Genomic DNA, 13,744 nt, shown 5'->3' with positions numbered 1-13,744 from the left:
TCACATTTGCAGTCAGTGAATGGTGGGGGCAGTTGGAGCCACTTCTCTGTTGCTTCCCTATCATAAGCAGAATGCTAAAATGAAGCTGTGGAACCAGGGCCTCCTGAAATAAGGGAGAGAAAAGGAGTCCCAAGAATCAGGGACATGGACTAGTAAAATGCCTCCTAAAAGAAAAAAAAATTCTCCCACATAGAAAAGCTCCCTTTATTCACAGGGCTTTGTGAACTCCTGATATGGTGAAAGAAAGAAAAAAACAACTTAAGTGCAGGGGAGGGGTAGGTGCCTGTGAGTAAAAGGCTCTTGTTCTATTCAAATGGATTCCTTCAACACGGGGGGTGGGGGTGGGGGTGGGGGAGGTGACACCTCTTTAATTGCTACATCCTCTCTCCTTCTAAAAATAGACAGAAACTGCATTGTTCTGAATTACATTTCTCATGACTGGGCCAAGTGCCCATTCTACTCCATAATATCTCTGTAGTTTGCAATGACACCTTTAACATTATAAAAGAAGAGATAGCAGCCATCAGAATCCATGAAAGAAAGAAGGAAAGTGCCATAGAAAAGTCTGGGCATCTTGGCTGACACCTAGCAGCCCCTTCAGTTGGGGATTGGAGCTGGTCTAGGGGATTTAGGACAACAATGAGATGTGGCCTTGGCCAGATGCCTTCAGTTGCCTCAGGACCTTATTCTGATCCTACATGACAGCTAGACCTCCGTGAAGGGAAACAAAGCCCAGATTCCTGATACCTGAGAGTGATGGGATTTGCAGGGCAGTTGTGGCAGCACCCTCTCCAGCATCCTGGCCTCTGTAGCCATTTCATCCACTCTTAACTGGGAAATTGGAGGTTCAGTGCTTCATCAGCCTTCAGAAAAAATATCTGAGGACAAAAAGCCTTGGAAAATGAGTGAAGAATCATAGTTCCACATTCACTCACCCTTCTGACAATCCTAGATGAGACCCTAGAAATGACACAGGATTTGTCTTGGTCAGTTTGCCAGCTGGGGACTTCTGTGGCTAGGGACATCCCTGACTGAGCCATGCTTGGCCCTAGGCCTGCTGCAGAAGGTGTCTTATTCACTTGGCCCACTAGGCCTCACCTGGCTTGTGCACCAGCCTGGATTGTGCGCTCAATGGGGGATCCATGCTCAGCCCGTGCCTGGGTGTACCCTAGCCTGCTTGTTTTATAGCTCATACTCATGTTCAGTGGTTCCCCAGTTCTTTTCTTGTGTTTTAAGAAGAATGAGGTTACATTGACAATCAAAGGGTGAGGAGGATGAAGAAGAATTTTATTTCATGACAGAACAACTCTCAGCAGAGAGGGGATGGGAGCGTGGCCCCCCATCTGAAGTCAGGTAGTTTCTCTCAGTGTGGCTGGGCCCAGGACTTTTATGGGCTCAGAATCTAGAGTGCATGCTGATTTGTTTGTGAGTATGCAAGAAAAAGCAAAAAAAAGGGCTGTCAAAGGTGGGCATTACAGTGTAAAAAACCCACTTATGGAAGGGTATGTATATATAAAATAGGTGAAGGGTGAGGATCAATCGGGGGAAGCAACAAATGGAAAGATGGGTTCTCAATTCGGTCCATGGATTAGACTTGTATTTTGGCTTTCAGGCTTTAAACTGTCTTTTGGCTTGAAAGTGGAGTTTCACCAGGGACCCACCCCTATCTGTTTAGGACAGGCATCCCCAAACTATGGCCCGCAGGCTGCATGCAGCCCCCTGAGGCCATTTATCCGGCCCCCCACCGCACTTCAGGAAGGGGCACCTCTTTCATTGGTGGTCAGTGAGAGGAGCACAGTATGTGGCAGCCCTCCAACGGTCTGAGGGACAGTGAACTGACCCCCTGTGTAAAAAGTTTGGGGACGCCTGGTTTAGGATTTGTTTGCCTCCTGCCACTATCATCAGGACATGAGATAATGAAGACATTGAAATATGGGTTGTGAAGATTTTTTTCTCGTGTTTGTGAGGAAAAATATTCAAAAATATTTGACTCTGTTGTCCTTATTAATCATAAATACAGGTTATTCTGCAGAGATCTCTGAAGCTAGCATAGCCAGAAATGTGTCATCTTACATGTGATCTAATGTCACAAACCATTTTGTAGGAATTAAAGTAAATGAATATGCAATAGTAATTGCCTGTTCTTTTGTTTGCTCATTACTATTCACATGTCTCTTTTCCCTAAGTCTGACTTTTTGTTTCCTTTCCATTATACTTTACAGGCTTCCCCTCATGCTCTGGTGAATTCTACCAAATCTCATGTTCTCACATTTCAAAACCAATTATGTCTTCCCAACAGTCCCCAGAGTCTCAGTTGATTTCAGCATTAACTCAAAGGACCGCAGTCCAAAGTCTCATCTGAGACAAGGCAAGTCCCTTTTGCCTATGAGCCTATATGATCAAAAGCAAGTTAGTTATTTCCTAGGTACAATGTGAGTACAGGCATTGGGTAAATACAACCATTCCAAATGGAGCAACTGGCCAAAACAAAGGGCTATAGGCCCCATGCAAGTGCCAAATCCAGTGGGGCAGTCCAATCTAAAGCTCCAAAATGATCTCCTTTAACTCCATGTCTCATATCTAGATCATGGGGCTGCAAAGGGTGGGCTCCCATGGCCTGGGGCAGCTCTGCCTCTGTGGCTTTGCAGGGTACAGCCTCCCTCCCACCTTCTTTCATGGGCTAGCATTGAGTATCTGTAGCTTTTCCAGACACATGGTGCAAGCTGTCAGTGGATCTACCATTCTGAGGTGTGGAGGACAATGGCCCTCTTCTCACAGCTCTACTACTAGGTGGGGTAGGGACTCTGTGGTAGCTCCAACCCCACATCTCCTGTCTGCACTGCTCTAGCAGAGGTTCTTCTTGAGTGCCCCACTCCTACTGCAAATGTCTGTTTGGACATCCAAGCCTTTCCATACATGCTCTGAAATCTAGGTGGAGGTTCCCAAACCCCAGTTCTTGACTTCTCTACACTCACAGGCTCAGCACCATGTGAAGCTGCCAAGGCTCCACATTGGCCCCTTTCAGCCATGGCTGGAGTGACGGGGATGCAGAGCACCAAGTCCTTAGGCTGCACACAGCAGAGGGACTCTGGGTCTGGCCTGGAAACCGTTTTCTCCTAGGCCTCCAGGCCTGTGATAGGAGGGGCTGCAATGAAGGATTATGACATGACCTGGAGATATTTTCCCCATTGTCTTGGGAATTAACATTAGGCTCCTTGTTACTTATACAAATTTCTGCAGCCAGCTTTAATTTCTCCTCAGAAAATGGTCTTTCCTATTACATTATCAATCTGCAAATTCTTCAAACTTCTATGCTCCACTTCCCTTATAATATTGAATGTTTTTAACTGCACCCAAGTCACATCTTAAATGCTTTCCTGCCTAGAAATTTCTTCTACCAGATACCCTAAATAATCTCTCTCAAGTTCAAAATTCCACAAATCTCTAGGACAGGGACAAAATGTTGCAAGTCTCTTCACTAAAATATAACAAGAATCACATTTGCTCCACTTCTCAATAAGTTCCAAATCTCCATCTTAGACCATCTCAGCTTATTCAGATCGCTATCAGACATTTAGTTAAAGTCACTGAACAAGTCTCGAGGAAGCTCCAAACTTTCCCACATTTTTTTTCTTCTTCTGAGGCCTCCAAACTGTTCTAGCCTCTGCCTGTTACCCAATTCCAAAGGTGCTTCCATATTTTCAGGTATCTTTTCAGCAACACCCCATTCTCGGTACCAATTTACTGTATTAGTTTGTTTTCACACTGCTGATAAAAACATACCCAAGACTGGATAATTTACAAAAGAAGGGGGTTTAATTGGATTTATAGTTCCACGTTGCTGGAGAAGCCCCACAATCATGGCAGAATACAAGGAGGAGCAAATCACATCTTACATGGATGTCAGCAGGCAAAGGAGAGTTTATGCAGGCAAATTCCTGATTTTTAAAACCATCAGATCTTGTGGGATGCATTCGATACCATGAGAAAAGCTCAGGAATGATCTGCTCCATAATTCAATTGCATCCCACCAGGTTCTTCCCATGACGTGGGAAATGTGGGATTTACAATTCAAGATGACATTTGGGTGGGGACACAGAGCCAAATCATATCACTGGACCGTAGGTATATCAATAGGTGCTCAACATGAGTAATCATCAAGGAAATGCAAACCACGACCACCATGAGATATCACCTCACACCTATGAGGATGGCCACTATCAAAATGTCAGAAGATAACAAGTGTTGGTGAGGATATGGAGAAAAAATAACCCTATACCCTGTTGATGGGGATGTAAATTGACATAGCCACTATGAAAAAAGTGTGGAGTTCCCTCAGAAAATTATACATAGAACTACTTTGCGATCCAGCAATCCCACTTCTGGGTATATATCAAGAACAAATGAAATCAATATTGTAAGTGACATCTTCACTTCCACGTTCATTGTGGTGTTATTCACAATATCCAAGATGTGGCAACAACCTAAATGTCCATTAACAAATGAATGAAGAAAATGTGACAAAAACATACAATCTAATATTATTCAGCCTTAAAAAAGAAGGAATTCCTATTATTTGTGACAACCTAGATGAACCTGGAGGATATCATGTTAAGTGAAATAAGCCAGGCACAGAAAGAAAAATACCACTTTTCACTTGTATATGCAATCTGAAAAAGTTGAACTCATAGAGACCAGAAGAATGATTAGTAGGCAGGGCCTGTGGGGTGAAGGAAATGGGGAGAAGTAGGTAAAAGGGTAATATTTTTGAGCAATGATCAATAGGTCTGGATGCCTAAAATACGGCATGTTGACTGTACTGAATAATAGTGTACTGTGTACTTGAAATCTGGTAAGAGAATAGATGTTAAGTGTTCTACCTTCCCATACATAGGGAGAAAAGATTACTACTACTTGAGGTAATGAATATGTTGATTACCTTGATTGTGGTAGTCATTTTACAGTGTATATGGATAACAAAACATCACTTTGTACACCTTAAATATATATAACATTATTTGTCAATTACAATTCAATAGAACTGAGAAAAAAATGCAAATGGATTAATATGAAAATTCTTACAAATGCAAAAGCATTTATCCACATGTAATACTTTATTGATTGACTTTACTGAAATAATTAAATTATATGAATACAAGACTACCAGATAATCCAAGATGTAATCATATGCAGGTATCTTATACTAATTTCTCTTAGAGCAGATAATAACCATCTGCCTAAATAATATAGAAATAACTATGCGATTGGTATAGTAGCACTGATGCTTAAAAAAGCAATCTGTTTGTACTTAAGAATGTTGGAATTAAAAACAGTATAAGTCTGTGAAATTTTCCTCTTTCAAGATTGTTTTGGTTCTTCTTTGTCTTCAGAATGTCCATGATAATTTTAGACTCTCTTTATGCAATTTTTGAAAAACTTTTTTGGGATTTATGTGTCAGGCATATAAGGGCAGACTGTATCAAATATACAGAGCATTTGTAGAACAACATATATACAGTTGTTATTCTGTAGTTAACAAACATGGCTCTTTTAATACGTGTCAGTGAGATCAAATTTTGTTCAACTCTTTTATATCCTTGCTGTTTTTATTCTCTATGTTCTGTCAATTACAGATGTGTTTCTTTCTCCCACTCTACTTGTGATTCACTTATTTTGTTATTTGTTATGTTTTATATAGATTGAGATAATCTTGTTACTGTGTATGAAATTAGAGTTGTGTGTCTTTTGAATTAATTTTTCATCATAATTAAATGCTCCTTTTCCTCACTAGTAAAGTTTATTGCATAAAGTCTACTTTGTGTGATGACTATACTATTGTTATTATAACCATACTAGCTTTCTTTTGTTCACTGTTTGCATATATTTCTTTTACTCTATCTTTCTGTATCCTTGTGTTTTAGTAGTCTTTCTTCTAATTAGCAAATCATTGGCTTAGGTTGTTTATAAAGTCCATTGTGATGATTGTTTAAATGGGAAGATTTAATTTGTTTATATACTGTAGGTGTCACTGTATTTGTGTTGAAATTTACCACCTTATTTTATATTTTCTATCTCCCATTTTATCACCTTCTTTTGGATTAGTTATATTTAGTGTTCTATCTTTTCATTATCTTTCCAGCAATACACTCTTATACTATTATTTTGTTATTCATAAAATCTTACATTATTAATGCTTAGTGTATATTTATAATATTTACTACAATATAAGAACCTCATTCCACATTAACATAGTTTATCCCCACAAATATTTTATGTTATTATTGTGTAATTTATTCTAATGATAAATATTTTAAATTATGCTTTTTTATCAGCAATATTCAACTGTTGCTCTTTATTATTTCCTGTATTTTTATTTCTATGTGGCCTCATTTTCCTTCTGCTAAAAACACTCTTTTGTATTTCTTTTACTGTGATTCTTCTGGTAACACATTCACTTTTTGTTTGAATCAAAATGCCTTGATTTTTAAAAACATGTTTCACTATCACAGAATTCCATTTCCCATTTATTTTCCTTCATCATCAAAGTATAATTGTATTGTCTTTTCTTCTGATTGTTATGCTGAGCAATTAGTTATCAGTATTATGATTACTCCTTTGAAAATAACATGTCTTTTATCTCTGGTTGTTTTAAAAAGTTCATCTTTTTTTTTTCTGTAGTTTTATTATGATGTGCTTACATGTTGTTTTCTTTGTATTTATTCTACTAAGGTTTGTACCAAATCTTAAATCTGTGGCATAACTCAATGATTTATTAGACAGTTCCAGCTGCTATATCAATATACCATAGACTGAGTAGCTTGAAAAACAAACATGTATCTCTCACAGGTCTAGAGACTAGAAGTTCAACATCAACATGACAGCAGATTTGTTGTCTCAGATCCTGGTTTGCAAACAACAACCTTCTTACTCTATCTATACGTAGCTGGGAGGGAACAATGTGGTCTCTTTTTCTTCTAATAAAGGGACTGATCCCATCATGGAGGTTTCACATTCATGACCTTAAGTAAACCTAATTACCTCCCAAAGGTCCCAACCTCAGATATATTCAGATAAGGGCTTCAACAAATGATTTTGGGGTGACAAGAGCTTCAAAATCATAGCAATTGATTTGGGGAAACCATGGCCAGAAGTATTGCTTCTGCTATATACTCTGTATTATTTCTAAAACTCCAATTATACATATGTTAAATATTTTTTCCATATTCTGTATATTTGTTATAATCATCTCTGTTTTGTATTTTACATTTTCTTCTCCCTACTTAAGACTATGTATTTTAATTTGAGTTCACTAATCTTATATTTTGTTTTGTCAAATTTGAAAATACACAAGTCTACTTAGTTCTTAATTATATGTTCATTTAAATTTTAGTTCTAGAATTTTCATTTGATTCTTTTATGTAATTCTTGGTTCTCTGTTTAAATTCTCTGCCTTGTCATGTAACTTACTGAACATGTCAAACAACATATTGAAATATGTGTCTTACATCCAGTCCATTATCTCCAGATCTCCTGTGGGTCTGTTGGTCTACTTCCATCATGTGTGTTTCTCTCTCTCTTTTTCTCTCTCTCTCTCTCTCTCTCTCCGTCTCTTTCTGCCTTTATGTCTTTCTATCTGTCTCTCTCTTTTCATGTGGCATTGCCTTCTATTATGCACAGCAATTTATGTAGGGATGCCTTATATTTACTTGAAAATTATAGATATAATTTGAGGCTTATGTCTTCTAATCATCCACTGAAACAATGTACTTTTGCTTCTTGCAGCCAGTAAGAGAAGAGGCAGATTACTTTAATTGAATAAGGTATCGAACAGATTTGAAGCTGGAACCCATGAATACACCTAGATCTAGATGAGTAAGGAGAAGAAATAATGATACTAGGGACATAAGAGAATAATGAATGAGAAGTCCACCTAAAAGGAACCATGATGGGATAAAGTAATGGTCAAAACTGCCAGTAATATGAAGGGAATAAATATTTAAACTTTTCTCCCCTGACCTTTTGTATCCTACTTGTACCTATTATTTGGGAGAATTGGCATCTTAACCATACTGAGTTTTTCAGTCATTAAATATGATATATGTCTTCATTTCTTTTGGTCTTTGTATCAGTACGTTTGGGTTTCTGTAACAAAATACCACAAGCTGGGTACTTTAAATAACAGAAATTATTTCTTACAGTTCTGGAGGCTGAGAAGTCCAATAGCAAGGTGCCAGAGGGATAGTTTCTGTTGAGAGCTCTCTTTCTGGCTTGTAGTTGACCACCTTCTCACTGTGTCCTCAAAGGATGTTCCTCTGGGCTTGTGTGAAAAGAGAGGTAGAGAGAGAAAAATACACACACACACACACACACACACACACAGTGACAGAGAGAGAGACAGACAAACTCCTTGGTTTCTTTTTCTTTCTTTCTTTTTAAGATGACACTAATCCTATTGGGTTAGATTACCTCTTCATAGTCCCTGCCTCACAATACAGCCACATACAGAAGTAGAGCTTCAACCTATAAATTTTGCTGGGCTATAGTCCATTTTATAGTAGTGTCTGTGAACTTTTCTTAGCAATATTTTGTAAATTTTAGCGTACAGTTCTTGCACATATTTTGTTAAATTTATTCTTATGAATTGTAGTTTTTTGGGTATATATAAATAGTATTTTTAAAATTAACTTGCTAGGTAGAGCACAGTCACTCACACCTGTAATCCCAGAACTTTGGGGAGTCCAAGGTGGGAGGATCAGTTGAGCCAAGAGTTTGAGAATAGCCTAAGCAACATAGTGAGACCCTGTTTCTAATCTAAAAAAAAAAAAGTTACTCTCTAATTGTTTGCTTCTGGTGTCTGGAAAAAAAATTGCTTATGTATATTGACTTGGTATTTTGCTAATTGATACACTCATTTATTAGTCTCAATAGTGTTTTGTCGATGTTATTTAGGATTTCCTATATATACTATCATAACTTCTGCTAAGATAGATTTAATTTTCCCTCTATTTCTTTTTACTGCTTGATTGTACTTATTATGATTTCTATTTTAATGATGAACAGAGGTTTTAAAAGGATATGTATTTGCTTTGTTCCTTATCTTAGGTAGAAAACATTTGCCTTCTATCCTTAAATTTACTGTTAGTGGTAGGTTTTTTTTGGCGATTACTTTATCATATTGAGGAATTATTCTGAAATCTTTTCTATGTCTAGTTTGCTGAGAATTTTTCTCATTAAAATGTGTTGGATTTTGTCAAATAATTTTTCTTAAATATATATTTATACACATATATAAAATATATGTTTTATTTTGTATATATACGTGTATATATATTGCATTGCTAGGATAAATCTCACTTTGTAATGTTTTTATATGGTTATATAGTACTGTATTAAGTCTGCTAGTTTTTTCTGAACTGTTTCTGCTTCCCTTTTTGAGAGACATTGTTTTTAAATTTTATTTTTAATCATTTTTAAAAATGTGTTGTGTCAGGACTTTAGTATCAGGGCTAAGCTGATCTGATAAAGTGAGTTCAGAAGTGAAAGTGGTTCTGCTCCCTCTTTTTAAATAAAAAGCTTCATGTAAGATTGATATAATTTGCTCTTCAAATATGTTTTAAGGAATTTGCCAATGAAGTTATCCAGTTCTAGCATTTTCATTATCAATTCGCTTTCCAATTATTAATTTAATTTTTTAATAGCTAAAGGACTATTCAGGTTTTCTGTTTCTTCTTGTGTCAGTTTTAGTAATTCAAATTTTTGAGGAATTTCTTCATACATGTTACTGACATACATTTGTTCATAATAGTCTCTTATTTGTATTTTTAATGATTTTTAATGATTCTAAGCTCTGTAGTGTTGTCCTTTCTTTGGGTAATTATATTTTCTGTTATTGTTCTTGGCCAGTGCTGTGAGATATTTATCAATGTTATTAATCCCTTTGATAAGGAAATTTCTGGGTTTATTGATTTTCTCTAGGTTTTATTGATTTTTTTTAGCTTATATTTCATTTATTTTCACTCTAATATTTATTATTTTCTTCTTTATGTGATTTTTGGCAATTTAAAATTTTGAAAAATCTGCAAACAGTATGGATAATTGATTGCAGGAACAATAAAATAGATAAGAACATCAATTAGAATATTAGTTATGGTAATGCTTGCTGTTAGAGATGATGGCCCAAATAAGGGAGTACAATGGAGATTAGACATGAATAAATACATTTGAGTTATTATGTTCCAGAATCAGAATTAAGATTTGATGAAGAACTGGGGAGAGAGTGTTAGCAGTGGTGAATCCTTAGGGTGTACAGCAACCTCAATTCTTGCCCTCTTAGAAGAAAGAATTTGACTGAGGAGCATAAGGCATAAGAAGAGACTAAGGCAAGTTTTATAGCAGGAGTGAAAGTTTATTTAAAACTTTGGAGCAGAAATGAAAGGAAGTAAAGTATACTTGGAAGAGGACCAAGCAGATGACTTGAAAGATCAACTGCACGGTTTGACCTTTGAAATGGGGTTTTATAGGTTGTCACAATTCTAAGATCTTGCATCCTTTCTCTCCTGATTATTCATTTGGGGTGGGCTGTCCGCATGTGCAGTGGCCTGCTAGCACTTGGGAGGAGAACATGCACAGTGTGTTTACTGGAGTTATATGCAATGCTCACTTGAGTTGTTCTTCCTTTACCAGTCTAGCATTCCTAGAAGAGGGTCATATACCAATTAAACTCAGTCATTTTGTCTCGTAGTGCACATGCTTGAGCCCACTCACCCAACTCCTGAGACAAAACAAAATAAAACAAAACACTATAAAATAAAACATTATGAGACAAAACAAAATAAAGCAAAACACCCCAAGATATATGAGATGATTTCTCTGCTCAGAATCTTCCAATAGCTTCTCATTACTTATCATAAAAGTCAAAGTCATTGCTATGGTCTGCAAAGACCTACTGGATCTGATTCATTGCTTATACCACCTGAACCTTCACTTACTCGGCTCCACCTGTGCCTTGAAACCGCTAGGTATAAGTTGCACAAAGTCCTTTTTATTTGCTGTTTTTACAGCCTGAGATGCTTTCCTCCAGATATCTATAGCTTAGTCTTACTCAAATATCACTTTCTCAATGAAGTTTTCCTTGACCAGCCAATTTTACATTAAACTCTACCACCACTCTGAGTGCCCAATGCCTTTTTCTTTTTCATTTATTCCTTAGTATTTACCACCATCTATAATACCACATATATTTACCCTTTTTTCTTTTGAGTCAGTCTTGCACTGTCACCTGGGCTGGAGTACAGTGGCACTGTCTCAGCTCACTGCAACCTCCATCTCCCGAGTTCAAGCAATTTTCCTGCCTCAGCCTCCCGAGTAGCTGGGATTACAGGACACTTGGCTAATTTTTCTGTATTTTTAGTAGAGATGGAGTTTCACTATGTTGGCCAGGCTGGTCTCAAACTCCTGACCTTGTGATCTGCTGGCCTCAACCTCCCAAAGTTCTGGGATTACAGGCATGAGCCACTGTGCCCAGCCTACCATTATGTTTTGTTTTCTTTTCTGTCTTCTTTCACTAGAACATAAACTCCGTGGGGATAGTTTTTGTCTATTTGGTTCACTGCTGCATCACAGCACCTAGAACAATGTCTAACACATAACAAGCCCTGAAAATATTTGTTGAAATCAAGAATATGTACTGAGTGTTTACTATATGTCAAACACAGTTATGTATAACTCAGTCCTAACACAGTCTATGAAATCATTATTATTATTTTCCCTATTTTATAAATGAAGATATTGAAGTACAGAGAGATGATACAAGCTGTCTTAGGTGGGATATTGAGAACGTTAGCAAATAAGGATTCAGGCCCATATATTCTACCTCCAAGGGCTGCTCCATTAACCATAACGCAGTATTCATTGCTGCTTCTTAACTGCCATTACGTACACAGAATCAAGGTAATAAAATTTTAGTCATTTACAGAAACAAGAAAAGTGGGTGACAGACCATTAAATAGTATGTAAAATCAACTTTAAAAGGTAGAGACTTTAAATAATGTAATATAATTATTATTGAATATATATATTGTATATGTATATATACACACATAAACACACTGTATGGGAATAAATAATTTTCTTACTAATATTGTGTGACGCTGATAGTCCCCCAAACGTTTTAGATAATGATAAAATAACCATTATGATGCTGATAATGTTTACTTACTATGTTTCAAGCACTATGATAAGCAATTTAGATGTCTTATCTTATTTAATTCTCAAAACAATTCAGTGAGATAGGAACTATTATTACCCCCTATCTATAGATGATGGCACTGAGTCTTCAGGAGGCTGTGCAAGGTGGCCTGGGCAAATTGCAAGTAAGTGATGGATCTGAGATGAGAACCTAGGCAGTTTAACTCTAGAGATCACATTAACCTTCTTTGCAGGTTAATGGTCAAATGAAGTACCCTTCAGTAAACATGATGAGACAGTTATCTATGAAAAGAAATCAGTGTAAATTCCTAACTCTTGTTATACCTCAAAATAGATTCTGAGAGACCAACGAAGACAGTGGAAAATGTTCAACAATATACATAGTCAAAGAAAATAAAACTGAATATTTATAAAGGCATTTTCTTAGCTAACATGCAATAGAAGAATTGCAAAGGAAGAGAAAAGAGATTAGACAATATAAAATGAAAACCATCTTTATGACAACAGAAAAAAATCAATATGGCAAGTAACAAAATTTTAAAAAACTATTTCAAAGTATTAATAAATAAAATGGTAAGAAATACTATGAATTTAATTGATAAATACACAAAAACATGAGTAGTTTACGTGCTAACAAACATGAAAAACATTTGAAACAAAATGGTTACCTTACTGGTACAACAAAAATGAATTAAAAATGATAAAATCATCAATAAATGGTAAATTTTCCAAAAAAATTATTTTAACCGTTATGAATATGTTGAAAAATGAATATATAACTATGTAATATTACACATAACTATTTAACTGTGTATATGTGGATAAAAGATGAAATAGAGGACTTAAAAAGTCTTTTGACTATTCTCCAATTTTGTCTATTCATGAGAAACAAAGCACTATTAAGTATTTATATTTAGGCTAATAAACTCTTCACAGCTTATATAGTACTGCAATGACTTATAAAAAAAAAAGAAGAAGAAGAAGAAGAAACTGAAGCACAAAGAGATGTCATTTGGCCACTCCTCTGTTCTTCCACCCTGAATCTCTGTTTTATTTTTTCTATGGTTCACTTCTGCAACTTAACAGTTATTGCTCGCCATGGAGCCAAGCAGTGAGTTTAGATTATGCTTCATATTCTATGGATCGGGTATCATGACCACTGTACTACTTAATGGGAAATGTTCTTAGCTTCAAACACAAATGGGTCTTTTATCCTATGAAACTTTCGTTTCATTTGTCTTGTGCTCAAAATTGCACTATGCATTTGATCAATTTACCTTTTGTGTTGCTGCTGATTAATTTTTGTTCCCAGAATCCTCATTCTAGAGCCTCCATTCTCCTGCTTGAAATTTCTCTCTAGGCTTCCAAAGAGGGCTCCTCCTGAGTAGCTGGGACTACAGGCGCTTGTCACCACTCCCCACAAAGTTTTTTGTAATTAGTAGAGATGGGGTTTCACCATGTTGGCCAGGATGGTCTCAATTTCCCGACTTCATGATCCTCCCATCTCAGCCTCCCAAAGTGCTGGGATTACAGGCCT

At 36.5% G+C, this 13,744-nt stretch overlaps 1 protein-coding gene across 27 annotated transcripts in view; it reads left to right on the top strand.

Moving 5' to 3' along the window:
• RIMS1 (regulating synaptic membrane exocytosis 1) overlaps positions 1 to 13,744 on the top strand; it is a 521,656-nt gene that overhangs the window by 256,328 nt on the left and 251,584 nt on the right. The gene's annotated exons all lie outside the window — the stretch shown is intronic.

This window comes from Saimiri boliviensis, chromosome 4, assembly GCF_048565385.1.
Source record: "Saimiri boliviensis isolate mSaiBol1 chromosome 4, mSaiBol1.pri, whole genome shotgun sequence".
Lineage (NCBI taxonomy): Eukaryota > Metazoa > Chordata > Mammalia > Primates > Cebidae > Saimiri > Saimiri boliviensis.
This window is presented reverse-complemented; position numbering and strand designations above follow the sequence as displayed.